The sequence below is a fragment of the Carassius gibelio genome, chromosome B20 (assembly GCF_023724105.1).
Source record: "Carassius gibelio isolate Cgi1373 ecotype wild population from Czech Republic chromosome B20, carGib1.2-hapl.c, whole genome shotgun sequence".
NCBI lineage: Eukaryota > Metazoa > Chordata > Actinopteri > Cypriniformes > Cyprinidae > Carassius > Carassius gibelio.
Window position 1 is genome coordinate 18,466,906 of NC_068415.1, and position 16,706 is coordinate 18,483,611.

Genomic DNA, 16,706 nt, shown 5'->3' on the forward strand with positions numbered 1-16,706 from the left:
TGTGCATAAGTCTTCAGAGGCTCGTTTCAGGGAGGATGTTAAGTGAAAACTCTTAGTTCATTAACCCTGAAATAAGATAAATTTTGTTTTTTCCATTTCAGTATGGGAGGTCTGTCAAACCCAGAAAGCTGGGTAAGTCGAGCCTTTTTCTGATGTAGAGGTAATTTATACTCTGATCTAGCTGTAACTTACTCTGTGAACCTTACCTGATCAGGAGCAGTTTTTTTTTTGGTTAATCCAGAGTTTCTTTCGTTCTCCAACTCCTTTTCAAGGCCTAAGCAATGTTTAAATACCTCCTTACCTAATTTTTGTCTTATTTCAAGTACAAATGTAAAAAAATTCTAGTAGTGCTGACATTTAGTAGTGCTGTCAAACGATTAATCGGGATTAATCGCATCCAAAATAAAAGGTTTTGTTATGTTATATATGTTTCTTAGGCACAAACCCATCAAAGAAGAGTTAGCTGTGGCCTGATGGTTAGAGAGTTGGACTTGAAACCTGAAGGTCACAGGGTTGAGTCTCGGTGCTGGCAGGAGCTGTAGGTAGGGGATGGGGGTTGATGAACAGCGCTCTCTTCCACCCTCAGTACCCAAGCCTGAAGTGCCCATGAGCAAGGCACTGAACCCCCAGTTTCTCCCCTGGCGCTGGATCTATAGCTGCCCACTGCTCCGGGTGTGTGTTCACTTCTCACTGTGTGTGTGTGCACTTGGATGGGTTAAAAGCAGAGCACCTATTCTGAGTATGGGTTACCATACTTGGCAAATGACACGACTTTCACTTTTTTCACTTTCTTTCACAGGTCTTCAGGTCAGGCTAATCTGATAAATGATATTCACTTGATAACATCTTGCTGTGTCCTCTGGAAGTAACCCAATAATTAGAAATTCCTTCAGGATTTCCAAGTGTGGTTGGATGCATTGATGGCATGCATATTCCTACCATCTAACCTACCGAAAATGAAGAGGATTACTGTGTGGAAGGGTAGGATGAGATATATGCTGTAACCACCACCACTGCTGTTAAATAAACTAACTATTCACAATCTATTTGGTCATCGTTATTTCCTACAAATACAGTAGCAACAGTTATTCTTTTTAAAAAGCATTAGACTACTTATGTGGAAAAATCTGCTGTTCATTGAAAATACATTGAATGATATTTAATATGTCAAAAGTTTGTAATGTCATGTAGCATTCACCCATGAAAAAATTCAGAATTTCCTAAGACAAATTATGTAACCAAAACTTAGCTTCTAAAGTCTAAAGACCAGATAAAATTAGTCCAAATGGTGAGGTTCGTTCTTGTTTCTTATCTAAAGTCTAATCACCTCAGAATGACATGAGGGTGAGAAAATGGTTGCAGAATTGTCATTTCCGTGTGTACTATTCCTCTAAGGCTTTTAGCTTTTTTAAAAACCTTGATATGTCCTACATTTCATAAAACCATTTCATGGGTCTTTAAATCAAGCCCACAGTTCATTGCATCGCTCGTTGTGGCTATTTGACACTATTTCACAACATTTTTGTATTGGGGGCAACTAATAATGTAAACCTTTGTAATAATCTGAGTGAGTGATTTTAAAGGACAAATTTATATGTTGCCCTGGCCGTGTAAAGTTTTTTGTTACAGCTTACTCTCCTCACATGAACACCATAAAGTCAAGTCAATTTCAAGTCATCATAGTGCTTTTCACAAAATACATTGTTTCAAAGCAGCTTTACAGCAAAAATGAATATTTCGATTATCTTGACATCTTTATTTGCACAGGCCTTCAGCAGCACGTGTGGGAGAGGAGGAGCCGGGCTGGCCAGCGGGCGTGTGAGCTACGACTACAGTAAGTCAGTGAAGTGTGTCTGCTGTGTGGTATGTGGACAGGCATGTGGGCATTGATAGCTGGTTCCTCCCCTCCGTCTGATTAATGGCTGTGTGAGAAAGCAGCCACCCTTTCAGGCCCCTCAGACTTTCCAAAATAAACAACTCCTGCTCTCTGGATTACTATCGATCCGAGCCGCCGCTGAAGCCGAGCGTGCAAGGCCGAGATCGCTTTCCCCCGTTTTCGCTTTCCCTGTAATCTGTCCTTCTCTCACTTTATCTCCAGCCTTTCAATCCATCACTCGGACAATCATCTTGTCTTTCGACCTGCAATTGTGGTTCACCTGGAGTTGATGTCTTTGTCTCTTTTTGGAGGTAACCCTTTAATTTATATGACCAACATTGTGCTTAACTACTGTAAAAGCATTTAAATCCCGCTAAAAAGAAGTATGACTGCCAGTGGAGGGATGATGTTATGAATGTCAGAGATCTATAATGCCCTTGGCATCTTCTCAGCAGATTGGTATGTCGTCTTCTGCTGAAGCCTGTTATTATAGTCTCCTGAGCAACGAGAGGCCGGCTTCATGCGTGGTGTTCAAAATATGCTGTGTTTTTCTACCCATTCCTTGCATATTTTCCTCCAGCCAGTGTCTGAGTGGTCAGTTGACTGCCATGTCTCATATAGATGGGTTTGTATAAGGTCTGATCCACTTATTTTGGCCAAGAAGTGCCCACTTGAGAAGAAAATGACTGCCTGCATAGCAAACTAATAGATTGTTCTTTTTTAAGAGTGAAGTGTACTAATAATTGATGGTAATGGAAATATTAAAATAATTGCACTTCAGTGTATAGAAAATCCAGAAGTAACTGGGAAATTTGTTTTTGTTGTTGTTGTTTTTTTTTGTTATTGTAACCTGGCATTCTTTCTGTCCAAAAATGAATAATGAATGAATTATCATGGACATAAATGTAATGGACAAACCAAAGCAGAAAATACTCTATAGTTCTTGTGGATATGTACCATTCAAAATGGTTAGATTTATTATTTTATGATCACCAGGGCTGCATTTATTTTATTTAAAACAAACAAACAAAAACTAATATAAAATCATACTGCAATTTAATATAACTGTTTTGTATTTTAAAATATTTAAAAAATGTAATTTATTTATGTGATGCAAAGCTACATTTTCAGGGTTATTACTTCAGTGTCACATGATCCTTTCAGAAATGATTCTAATAGACTGATTAGAAAAAATATAATTATCAATGTCTAAAATAGTTTTCTGTAACATTATAAATGTTTTGTAACAAACATGTTGTTTGAATGTAATACAGGATGCTGAATATATATATATATATATATATATATATATATATATATATATATATATATATATATATATATAAAAATTTATATATACATTTTTCTAATGACAAAAAAACAGTTGATTATTTCCCACGATAATGCAATCACAATAATTTCAATAAATAAAAATAAGTTTTAAATTACATGGCCATTGCAGATCAGATTTTTCTATAGGCTGCACATCTAAAATAACCCAAGAATCTGAGTGTTGCTGAATAACTTCACTGTTGTTTCATTCATCAGTAATTCAAGACCTTTACAAGAGTGAAACATAAAGCACATTTAAATGCATATGTAAATGACATAGCAGTATACTATAATAAAGATTTTTTTTTGTTTTATCTCTAAAAAGTTGTAAATAAAACAGATTGGAGTAGGCCTATGTTTTACAAGAAAATAAAATTTCTGTTGTATGTACTTGAAAAATATAGTAGTTTATGTTTCTTTGTGATATTTTAACAGGTTTACTATTAATTTTTGAGTCAAAATGGTTTCTACCATTTTTCAGTGTATACGTGAAATGCTGCAGTTGACACTTTTTACAGTGATCTGGAGCAGCCTTGATCATAAATCTGACTATTTCTTCGATTTATCACCCTATAATTGATACATAAAAACATTCTCCACGACAGAATTAAATTTAGCGGCATGCAGCCCCCCCTCCCCAGAGCCCCAGAGCCTTTGGTGAGCAGGGCTTCCCTATGAGCCTCCGTCCAATGTCATCTTCTGAGTGCACAAGACGAGCACTAGGACCCAGAGAGCGCTGCGTGTTCTTCCAGGGGTTGCCTAACTCAACTCTCAGTGCACACACACACACACACACACACACACACACCCCTGCTGAGGAAAACTGAGGGAGGCAGAGACTGGAGGAACGCGGCTCTGTTGTTGTGGTCACTCCGGGAACATGGAGAGGCTGGAGTGCAGGAACTGACCCGCTGTCGTCGGGAGGACAGGAGTACATGAGGAAGGGCTTCTTCAGAGCGGATCAGGATTAAAAGGTGACGCGATTGTTGATCTTCACGGCACGCGTGCGAATGCATGCGCGCTTGTCTGAGTGTGTTTGTCGTAGAGGCTTTAACAAAAGGAGGCTGGAGTGTGTTTGGGAGTGTAGGGACGGGTTGTGGAAATGAGTCATCGCTGTGCACGAGAGGAACACTTGTGTGTGTGTGTGTTTAGGGTGCTCTTCCTGTCTGGGGGGAAAGACGGCACTGTTTTTACAGGGGAAAGCGCGCGAGGCTGTTTGTTCCGTGCGAAATCGGGAGAGAACGGCGAGAGATAAAAGTTTGCCGTGGATCTGAAAGGTCACAGTTCTGTCATTAACTTCTCATCTGTTGGACCATCTGAAGAAGCTCAGGAGCGTTTCTGTGGGGAAGACAGGTTCACCACAGACTGCTTGTGATCTCTGATAGCCTGGACAGATGGTGGTAGGCGTGTGTGTGTGTGTGTGTGTGTGTGTGTTGTGTCAGTCAGGCGGAAAACTAGTTAAGAGAGGCAGATCTGATGAGGAGCACAGCAACAGCAGAAAGATACACAGCTGACTGTACACATGGACGCTTCTAATCGCGCTGCCACGTGTGTGTGTGTGTGTGTGTGTGGAGTCTGTTTGGGACGTTGTTTTGGATTCTAGGGTGACTGTATCACATTGTTATCTGCCAGATTGTTTTTCCATTTTTGGTATTAACGCTGTATCGTGGTGCTCGGTTTATTTGATAATTTTGGGAATGAGTGTTTGGGTCAAAGGTCCCCACAGGACTGTCATCTGAAATCAGCTACAATATGTGGCGACCAGTCAGCAGGTCCCACGAGGGATATGATGTTATAAACCTTGAAAATGAAAAGTTTGTCATATTTACTCACCCTCATGTTGTTGTAAAACTGTATGACTGTCTTTGTTTTGCTCAACACAAAGATATCTTGAAGATTGTTGGTAATCAAAGAGTTTTGGTGACCATTGACTTACGTGGAGAAACCCTGCTCTGAGCAAACCGAATGTGAGAGAAAACAGGTGTTTTTGTTTTTTAAAAACCTGTTTCTTATTTCAGACAAAATCTCAGTTGCTACTTTTTACCTTTTTTTTTTTTTTTTTTTTTTTTTTTTTTTTTTTTACAGTGAAATTGTTCCAGTGCGGTTATACTAAATACCAGCACTCTCAGACTGCCGACCAAGACGAGAAAAAAAAAAAATATATATATATATTATTTATTTTTTTATAGTATCAATGTGTACTCCTCTAAACTGAAAAACAAACACAGTTTTGTTACTTGAAACATAATAAATGTTAACTGAAATAATATATATATATATATTTTTTACTAAACTAAAATTAAATAAAAATCAAACTATAAAATTGCAATCTGATTCAAAACATTAATGAAATCTTTGATATTAGGCTATTTCAGTGATACAGAAATATCACTGGCCACTATTTTGTCCTGTTTTTCAGTAAGAATATCTTAAAATCCTCAACAAAATTCAACTTGCTTGAAGTATAATGTATATGAAATATATAAATGAAGGAAAATCTATATAAATGTAGTAAGATTGATACAAAAACGTTATATTATTTATACAAACTTTTCACAGAGCAGTGTGTAAAGCTGATGATGATCAGTCCCTGAGTGCGAATCCAATTGATCTTAAGATGTGAAATGTGTGGAACACTGCAAAAACAAGCAACTGTTCGGCCACAGTTTTACTGATATGATGATATGATGTAATGCTCCACGATAATGAGTTTCAGGCCACAGAACCAAGTGAGAAGAGCCAGAATGCTGTGTTTCCTCTCAGTGTCCTTGAACTTGTTTGAGAGAAGAGAGCAAAGCGAGCAGCGAGAAGGGTGTTTAGTTTCAGGGGCTGATGTCATGACTCATGATGTCATGCTGTAGTCTGACTGATTGCTCTGCTTCTGATTGGTCGATGACCGCTTTGGCTGCGTGAGTCAGTGACTGTTTTTATTTTTATTGTCTAAAAATATTTACTGGCCGGTTGTTGGTGAAAGTGGTTGGCACTGTGCGTGTGTGTGTGTGTGTGTGTAGTAGGGCAGTGTATATTTGAAGCATTTTGAGCACCGTGTATGTATTATCGTCCAAACTAACCCTCAGTAATCAGGAGTAATGATTAGCTGCGGTTATCTTTACAGCTGGAGTATAAGCAGCTGTAAAAGCCCAGATTTCATGTGATGATGATGATGATGATGATGTCATGCCTCTGTGGCTCATGAGTGATACGATCATCTTCTCCACTGGGCCATTGTGTCATTTTCTAAAATGATTGTAACGGGCTGTTTATTCTTGGAATATTTTAGTGATGCTTGCAGCTTGCTTAGGTCATAACTATTATTATTGCTTTTTTCATGTTATTTCTATATTATTATAGCATTTCTTCATGTTTTGGAATTTATTTTTGTTTTATAAATTTTGTAATTTTTCTATTTTTATACTTTTAGTTTATTATACTAGTATACTTTTTTTTTCTTGCAAATATTTTGTAACCTTATTAATCAGGGTTATTATAGTTAACTAAAACCATGAAAAATATTTACTTAAAATAAATGTTTTTTTTTTCTTGAAAAACAAACAAACAACTTATTTTATATCAGGGGCCTGTACCATGATGGTAGATTGGTAGCTGAACAAATTCAGAGTTAGTTTTGAGTTGACAAAACCAAACCTCTCCAATAAAGCTTTGTTGGTAACATGATGCTGATCATCAACTTTCTTTGTCAAAGGCTTTGATCCATGTGTGACATCACTGGCGAACAGCCAATCATGAGCCTTGCAACACAAAGCAAGTTTGATTTACTTCTTGTGAGAGACCCAGCGAGATTCAAAACTAAAGGTTAAAGGTTTTGCTAAAGGTTAAGAGATTGAAGAATGTGACAAATTTAAACGTCATATGAAAAATGGAGGACAAATAAAATAAATTATCTTTCTCTATCAGTGCAGTCACAAGTGAAACTTAAGTTAGTTTATACATTTGAAAATGGAGAGGCATTTAATAGACAGCGCCATAGATCACTGACAAGCTACGCAATATCGCGTTCATTATCCAAGATGAATCGCCTTCGATAATGAACGCGATATTACGTAGCTTGTCAGCGATCTACGGCTCTGTCTATTAAATGCCTCTCCATTTAAAAGCAGGTGATGGCGATTTAGCGGTAATCACGGAACCGGATTTACTGACTAGGTGCGCATGATCATATCGTTAGATATATCGCCCTGCCCTACTAGCCAGCTAATCCAGCTTCATGTTTCAGGCGCCAGCTAATTTCTGGAAATATTTATAATTTTTATTTAGCTTAACATGATGAACTAAAATAACAAAGTAAAACTAAAATAAAAAAATTATCAAAATTATATATAGACAATAGAATACATGACTAAAGCCCTGTTCACACCAAGAACGATAACTAGAAAGATAACGATATTCGCGTCCACACCAGCGAATGATATCGTCAGATTATTCGTAACGCACGTGCATCTGTCGCTTTAAATTCTTGAGGTCGTTACAGCAGGAAGGATTCTGATTGGCTGTCAATGTTTATATCGTTCATCAGCTGGGGGAAAAAAATCTTTCTAAAAGTAGCTGCGTTAACATGGACACTACTAATCCGATCGTAATAGGACTAGAAGCACAATCAGAATAAAAGTCACATGTAAACCCAAAATATGACCCACGTCAATCGGATTGAATTTGCCAGGTCCGACTAAAATTTTGATCGGATTGTAAGGGGTGGATAATCCCTTTTGTAATCCGAGCGAGAGGACATGTAAACACTTGATCGGATTGAAAACCAAGAACGATTTTTAGAAATATATCTTTATCGTTATCTTTATAGTTATTGTCCCTGGTGTGAACAGGCTTTAACCCTAACTAAAAATAAAAACAAATTCATAGTATCAATAAAAAAAAAAACAATCTCAGTGATTCTAAAATGACGTGTGGCCTTCAAACAGAACTCTTGTTTTCTATACAGCCACATAATTGGGTCCATATTTTGGGTTTATGTGCTATATTGTCACCCTGGAAACCTTATGAAACATTCCTTCACAGCATTCTTTCTTCCATCCTCGACATTTTTTTTTCTTTCTTCTGTGTCAGCTCACTTACAGCATGGGTCTGAGTGCACCGGCTGAATGATCTCTCAGACTCGGCACTTCAGAGGAAACCTCATGGGTCAAAGAACAGCTTGAGCTGAGCTTTTTAGTTTTAAGACATTATATTATTAAAGCTGAAGTGTGTCATTTTATGATGTAAAATACTGTCTCCTATCGCACTTTCTGATGCAGAAAGTCATCTAGAAGTAGGACATTTATGGGTTGGATTTTATATGTATATAAATCTAACTGACCCCAAATTTTTTAAAGATATTTTAGACTAAGAAAGTAAAGTGAATCTGATTTGTGTTGATCATTTTGTTTTGTTGACTTTGGTGTAAGTGATTGGTGAGATAAGTGTTTGTTCTGTGTTAGTTTAAAGGGAAATCTCAGGTGCGCTCTGATTGTTTCCAGCTGAGACCTTGACGCAAGAACAATAATCTTCCTTCTGAGCAAACGCCACAAATAAAATCACACACATGTATCTAAATGACTTTTTCTGTTGTGGTACTGAGTCTATCATTACCGGTGTGTTGATTAAATCACTGGCTAGGTGACCGGCCGCGTATCCAGGTTCACTAGGATTTCTGTTTCCCAGATCTCAACAGCAAGAGCTGTGTTTCAGATCTCTTATGTGTGCTCATCTCTCTAGTCACTTTTCATGAGCTTGTCCCTTTGCTCCTGTGCGTCTCCCTTCGCTCTGTCTGGACCCATGCGTGGGCCTGTTCTTTGGCAATGCAAAGGGGAAAAATACCTTCCTGTATGATGTCAGCGCTTAAACACTAGAGCAAAGCAGAACACAGTCTGAAAGAGGCCCTGAACTCACTCTCCACAAACAACAGCAAGAATGAGGATCATCTTTTTTTCACTGCTGCTGCTTAGCGTTCATACCTTAATAGTCCTTTCTGGCGAGGCTGTGGCGCGCTGGTCATCTGAGAACGGGTCTGAACGAACAGCTGTGATGGTCATGAGTGCGCTGCAGGTCTAGTTTCTCCTGTCTGAAATGTTGCTGGCGCTTGTTTGGAGAGGTCCACACATACAGTTCATAAACATACAGTGGCTATAGTTGACTGTTTAATGCATTTAATGAATAATTAATTGGTCTACTTTTGTGATTATTTCTTTACTGACTTACAAGAAAGTGCTTTTAGAGTGTTGTGACAAATCAGAGAAGCCGCTCAAACTCCAAGATGACCTCAAGAGACAGGTAACTAGCGACAGTAAGAATGTAGTTGAGGCAGATTTTAGCTTTTTGTGTGTGGTTGTATTTGGAGAGGAGATTCAGTAAACAATACTCTGTCTGAGGCAGTGAAATAATTTGGTTTATATTTATTTTGGTGTGTCAGAGTGAAAAACGTGGTAAAGTCAAAACTGCAAATCGGTTTTATCACAATTGATAACTAGACATTAATTTCTTTTTATATTAGTTTATTAAATGAAGATTGTTTATAATTGTTGATAAAATATTAATTGTTAAATGTATATATATATATATATATATATATATATATATACATATATATATATATATATATATATATATATTAGGGCCAGGACTTTAACGCGTTAATTGAGATTAATTAATTACCCAAAAAATAACGCGTTAACTAAGATTAATTAATTACAGAAAAAAAATTCCTGCATTTTTAATAACTTATACTGGAGCACCGACTAGCGTTCGCATATCACGCAGCAGCACATTGAGCCTCAAGTATCACCTCAACGCAAAACATATAGCAGCTAGCGTGGACTTTACATTTTATGTTGAACTATGTATTATTTTGTTGGTGCAACAGTTTATATTGAACTCTTTATTGTTTTGGCCAAGGTTATTGAGAGTTGGACTTAGTATGTTATGGCCTCTGAAGCTACAGAGAGATGTTTTCTAATAGTCAGTGTTTCCAATGTTCTGAATGTAATTGACAGTATTGTGTTTTACTTAAAAAAAAAAAAACAGTTAACAGAAGGTTCCAGCACCTATAAGCTTCCTGAATTTCTGAAATGTACTATTTCTAAATTGTTTCTAAATATGCTATTGCTACACTTCATGGCAAAAATTGCACTGGTCTGCTAGACTTGGTTGAACAAAAATAAACAATATTTTGTTGCTTAAGCTTATGTATTCAGTCATTATTCAATGGTATACTATAAATCCATGTGAAAAAAAATTACTTCTCACTGTTCTCAGGTCAAATATTTATATGCGATTAAAATGCGATTAATTTCGATTAATTAATTACAAAGCCTCTAATTAATTAGATTAATTTTTTTAATCGAGTCCCGGCCCTAATATATATATATATATATGTATATATATATGTGTATGTATGTATGTATGTGTGTGTGTGTGTATGTATATGTATGCATGTGTATATATATGTATATATAAACTTGTTTATATATTTTATATATTTATATTATTAGAGTTGATAACTAAAAACATTTGTTTTATAATCCTTTTTTTTTTACACTTTTGGCTATGAGCACAATTTTCCTTTCATATACAAGAATATACAAAAATGGACAAATATGTATTTCCCGTCTGTAAAGGGAAGGTGGCAGGCAACAGAAACTTCTCTGACTTTTACACGTGGGACGATTTCTCTTCTTGTGTGTTACATTAACTGCCTTATAGTCTCTGAATAAGCACGGATGAACACTTTATTAATGTGCTGAAACTGAAGAGAGTGATTGCTTCACTTTATATGAATGGGAATTTCTGGCTTTTTCAGACAACAGTCAAAAATCTTATGTGTTATATCTTATGCTATTTATTTTTTATTTGAACTGGTGACCAAAATCTTAGTGAATCCCTAGATGCTGCAGATATTTTCAGCTAAAATAACTTACGCTGCACTTAATTCAGTCCCCCTGGACAATCCTGATGGGTCAAGGCAAGGGTCACACTCAAGGTTCAAAGTTCACTAACTTAGCATCAACCAGCTGAAGATTAAACCAAGTGTTGAAACGATTCCATTATGGAGGCATCTTTTTCTGTTGACGGCCATTGAAAATGATATGGCAGATTTCAAATCACATCTACTCACATCTACAGCTACCATTGAGGTACATGGGAATGCTAATGGATAGTTTCTGCCGGTATTATGGACTTCCTTGGTCTTGATCTCAGCACTGAACTTTTATTCTTGGGCACAATAAAGAGTCTGTTATTCTCGAGAAGCTGTCATTGAGGAGAGCTCCACTTTTGTCCTCTTATCGTGGTGATTAAGTGCCCAAGACCATTATGAGAGGGACCCTCGTGTAGAGCAGGAGCAGAGCCGCACACGTGGAGCTGAGATGCTGACTCCTCTGATTAATGCTCTGAATACTCTCAGAGGAATCAGGTATCACCAAAGTGTGCAGCTCACACTCTGAGTCTATTTATCATGTCTGTTACCAGAGCACGGGGGTTTTTATGAATCTTGAATAATGGAATTAAAGGTCCCGTTTTTCGCGCTTTGAAGCTTTGATTGTGTTTACAATGTGCAATATAACATGTGTTCATGTTTCGTGTGTAAAAAAACACAGTATTTTTCACACAATTCACCTATCTGTATACCGCTGTTTTCACCGTCATAAAAACGGGCTGATGACTTCCTTGTTCTGTAAAGTCCCTCCTTCAGAAATACGTAACCAGTTCTGATTGGGCCAGCGGTTCCTGTGTTGTGATTCGACAGCAGCTGAGCGCAGGCTGCTCTCCTGGAAACATGACTGGGCTAGTATTGGAGTAGTTTTGAGAAGCAAGTGGGCAGGAGCATGTGCTGGAGATGTAGTTATAATCACAGGAGCGTTTCTACTGACGAGATGCGCATGAAAATCGCATTCGTTTTTTTGCACAGCCCTAACATCTAGTTAACAAAGCTAAACAGCGTTGCCCTTTGCGTAATAAGTTACAGAAACTGTTAAACGCACCAACTTAAATAATAAAATACACTTAACCGGTTGTGGTCCATAAACAACGCCTTCTCCAGACAAAGAGGGAACTGCTCTATCTTTCAAGGATAATCTCTGTGTGAATCCGGCATTAAACTGATTGAGATTGAGGAAGCTGTCCTCAGCAAAATGTGCTGCACATAGTTTTACATGTGGATTATAATTTTCGGGAACCAATTAAACATAAATTGTAACCATTAATCTCCAAGTACAGCGTCCCTGGGAAGGCCAAACAAATGATTGGACTCCGAGATGAAAATAACAGCGTTTCAACGACATGGTGACAAACACAAACGCAGCTCTTCCTTCTTCTCTGTCGGAGCGCAACAAGACCACGCCCCCCTTTTTGTGAATTCATGTGGGCGGAGGTTAGTCAAAAAACTGTTTTCGTGACGTCATTACTGCAGGAACTAGAGGGTTGTAGTCCAAACAGGTCGTCTTTTTTTGTAGGCGAATTCTGTTACATAAAATATCTCGCTTGGCATTGAACTTTGAGCTTTATAATTTTACAGATATTATTTATACTCTAACAACAACATTACACACTAACTAAAGTTTAAAACATGGGATCACGAAGAACGGGACCTTTAAGTCAAAAGGGCCTGGTAGTTTATCAGCCTTTGTCTTTTAGTGTCCAATGGCCAGTTTTCCTTTATGACTATTTACAATACGGTTATACTATAAGTTGGTAAACGTATGATGCCTGGTGTTTTAAAAAGTTCAAATTTCATAAGTCATGTTGTTTATTCCAGCCTTTAGTTGTTGTTTTTTTTTTCTGGACAGATATTACTGGTTTCTGATGGCTCCTTTGAATGGACGACATTGCCTCTTTGGGCATAAACTAAGGTACACCTAGATTTTGTCAACTTAAAGCTGTGAAAATAAGTTATTAACCATTTTATAAAGGTTAACTTAAAGTGACAACCATCAGTTAATATTTAAAGTCTGTTTATGAAGTATTTAGATGTTCAGTGTGAAAGAGCTTAATGAGAGCACACTGAGCTTAATGAGAGCAGGAGCGATTTTAAATACATTTTATGTATTATTTGTTAAAATGACAAGATTTAGGAAAATAAATAATCTTGGTCATGTATTAAGTTTATCTATGTTTTAATATGAACAACTATTATCAACAATATCTTTCCAAAATTATACATTTTCTTAGTAATGTCACACTGAAGCTGTCACATGACTTTGATTTTCAATTATTATCTCAAGCAGCGATCAGGCTCATAAGAAATGATCTAATCACTAATATAGGCAGGAGCCTGACCCTTCGAGGCCTTAAAAACAAGAAGCAAAACGTTAAAATCAATTCTAAAAACTCACAGGCAACCAGTGAAGAGCAGCAAGAATCAGTGTAATATGGTCACTTTTCTTAGTATGTGTTAAAAGCCTAGCTGCAGCATTTTGAATCAGCTGCAAACTTTGGAGATTTCTCTTGCTAACGCCACAATAATGTGCATTGCAATAAAAAAGTCTGGAAGAAATAAAAGCATGAATGACCTTTTCCAATTCTGTCAAAGAAAGGAATGACTTTATCTTTGTTAGTTGCCACAGTTGTGCAAAACTAGACTGCACCACTTTAATCACCTGAACATCAAAATACCAGGCTTTACCGGGACATACAATTGCGTATCGGCTGCACAGCAGAGGAACTCAATGTCATAACTGCACATAAAATGACTCAGGGGTAACATGTAGATAGTAAACAAAAGAGGACCCAAAATAGATCCCTGAGGGACCCCACAAAATAAAGGAGCACGAGAGTAGGAGGCATCTCCAAGCATCCTTGTCTCATCTTCCTCTTCCACTTCTCCTCCTGTCCTTTGTGCTCAGATCCATGGATGTGCGGCTGTTCCCTAGAGCTTCTGTCTAATCATGGTACCATCATCCCTCAGTCACGTTACCGTGGCAGGGCCTGTCACACGGCATACGCTGGAGGACGTGTTGACTTTGAAATGCTGCCAATGACTAGAGGATGTTCTTTTTTTTCCCTCTCTCTCCTGATGGTCAAGGGCCAGGAAAGAGCTTGGTAACAATGCTGGGTTGCTAGTCATTTGGTGTTACCTGCGGGAACCAACTTCAGGCTGATGGCGAGCGGCCCGTACTCCTGTTTAGTGGAGATAAGTGGTGATGCCACCGGCATGAAGCCTTTGCTTTTGTATTTTTGAACCACTTCAACTCCAGACTTCAGACTGTGAGGGGAAAGTTTCTGTAAATACTTAAGACTTGAATGAATGGACACTTTGAATGTCCTTTTATTGACCTTTGGGTGGACCTTTAAGGGAATATTTCAGCTTTATTAACTCTGTCGATTGCATCTGTAGCTTTATGATGTTTACCGCTGAAAATCGCTCCCAAATGTGCCTCAGTTTTTAAAAATAGACGGTAATGAACTTAGAATTTACTTAGTTGTGTAGCACTGGAAATAAACATTAAAAGATAGTTATCGCACTGTTTTCAAAGCGGAGTTTATAATAGGAGACTACTGTAATACATTCACTTGTCTGTGCACAGTACACAGTCTTTCAATTCTTGTCATAATCATGTAAATCTAGTACATTATATCCATTTTAAATAAGGAGTGTAACGCCTAAAACACTTAAAAAAGTGCACATATCAAAATGACAGTTTAGATAATTTGCTGTTTGTGCTGGATAATTAATGTAACAGCTTGAAGCAAAATAAAACAGTACAATTTCGTCAGAGAAAAAAATGTTTTTACCAACTAAGTGACGAGTCCGTACTAACTATGTGGTTGGATTTTTTGCCTAGGAGTATTTGTTATATACGCTATTCCAAAGATTTTTAATTTTAACATGTATATTTATGTAATTGTGTATATATAAAAAATGTCAAAAATTTGAGGTCAGAGAATTTAATTTAATTTAATTTTTAACTTTCACCACATCAAAGAATCCTGAATAATTAATGACTGTTTAAATAAAAATATGAAGTATTTGTTGAAACTTTTTTCAATATTGATGATGATGATAAATATTTCTTAAGCAGCACATCAGTATACTAGAATGATTTCTGAAGGATCATGTGACACTGAAGACTGGAGAAATTATGCTGAAAATACAGCTTTGCACCGCATGAATAAATTACATTGTAAAATAAATTAAAATGGAAAACAGTTATATTACATTTTAATACATTTTCATATTATTACTGGGTTTTTTTTCTGTATTTTTGACCAAATAAATGCAGGCTCAGTGAGCATTAAAGTTTTAATAAATATTTATCAAATGTACTACTCTATTCCATGCCAAGTATATATCTCATGTATTTGGTTAATAAACTACCAGGAATTACTCGCCCCTTTTGCACTACAGCCCGGTATATCCATAGAAATGCTCTAGGAATGCTTTATTATAATGATGAAATTCTGTATTGTGCAGATACTGTCATACCGGATATAAGAGCAAAGCCTTCCCTGCTCTTTCCCCCATTACTCCTCTCCCGTCAGTTACTGTTCAGGTCAAAAGCAGAGTCCGTGTAATCGAGAGAAAAGCCGAGTGAGAAAGAGAGGGGACCCTCTGCAAAAGCGTCTCTTAGCATGCTGCCAGTGTATGCTGTGAATGCAGGGGCCCGGGGCCAGCGCTGTTTTAAGCCTGACTTCTGAGAGTAGAAGTCTGCTCTCTGCACCAAACTTCACTCGCAGACCCTCGGGCTGAGAGCGCTCGGGTCACCTTCACTAAGCTCAGATCAGACAAGGGAGCGAGGGAACAGGGGAGCAGGGGAATAAAGCAAATGAGGGCTGTAACTCTTCCAACGGTAACAACTGGTTGGCAGCGGTGGTTCATACGGAGCAGTGCAAGCTCTCGCCCTGAGTCTATTGCGTCGCGACCCCCGCAGGGAGCACTGTGCGCTCCGGCCCCTTTGGACAATGAACCTTCACCTTGTTGCCATTGCTTATGGGCTTTTCTGATGTGGCTGGCTGAAAGGATGGACCGTATACTTTGATCTGCGCATGGCTTGGCTGATTGGTTGGCCGTATGTACATGCCCTGGTGTGCCCTAACACTGTTGTCATGAGAACTGAGGAAATGAAAACTAAACAAGTCTGTTTTTTCTCAGTGCTGGAAAGGAGGGGGAATCTCCCATCTCTCTTAGTGCTGGTGTTGACATCGAGACAAAGGTCTATTATTTGCACTCTACGTGCCAGAACTGAAATCTCATAAGAGCGAGATACACCTCGGGGTTATGTGAAGGCAGAAGGATTTGTTTAGCAGGTTTTGTGGAATTTAAATATTTTGAATGAACATGAGTGCATTGAGACATTTGCTTTTATTTGCTTTGATTTAATTCGTGAGAATTCCTGCTGTAACGGATGTAAGTGATCACATATTATTTGTGGTTTCCATTTGCAACACATTAAACAAATAATGTTTTTTGTCTCATGGTGTTTTCATTTATAGCAAAAGTCTTTTGTCCCCTTTTGTCTGGTAAATCACTTCTTTGTTGTTTTTATTTATTTATATA

General features: G+C 37.6%; 1 protein-coding gene and 1 long non-coding RNA gene across 4 annotated transcripts in view; both read left to right on the plus strand.

Moving 5' to 3' along the window:
• The first annotated feature begins 442 nt into the window (after positions 1-442).
• On the plus strand, positions 443-1,044 carry LOC127983382 (uncharacterized). Its single transcript, XR_008160438.1, has 2 exons — positions 443-672; positions 800-1,044. It is a non-coding gene; the product is annotated as an uncharacterized LOC127983382 (long non-coding RNA).
• A 2,897-nt stretch (positions 1,045-3,941) lies between these two features.
• The window catches only part of LOC127984138 (forkhead box protein N3-like), a 36,440-nt gene continuing 23,675 nt past the window's right edge, over positions 3,942-16,706 (plus strand). The window contains exons 1-2 of one of the 3 annotated variants that reach the window (XM_052586647.1): positions 3,967-4,182; positions 13,000-13,062. The gene's annotated coding sequence lies outside the window, so the exon portion shown is untranslated. Of the gene's footprint in view, positions 4,183-4,346; positions 4,609-12,999; positions 13,063-16,706 lie in introns of those variants that run through there. The other 2 variants (XM_052586645.1, XM_052586646.1) reach the window with 2 other exon arrangements.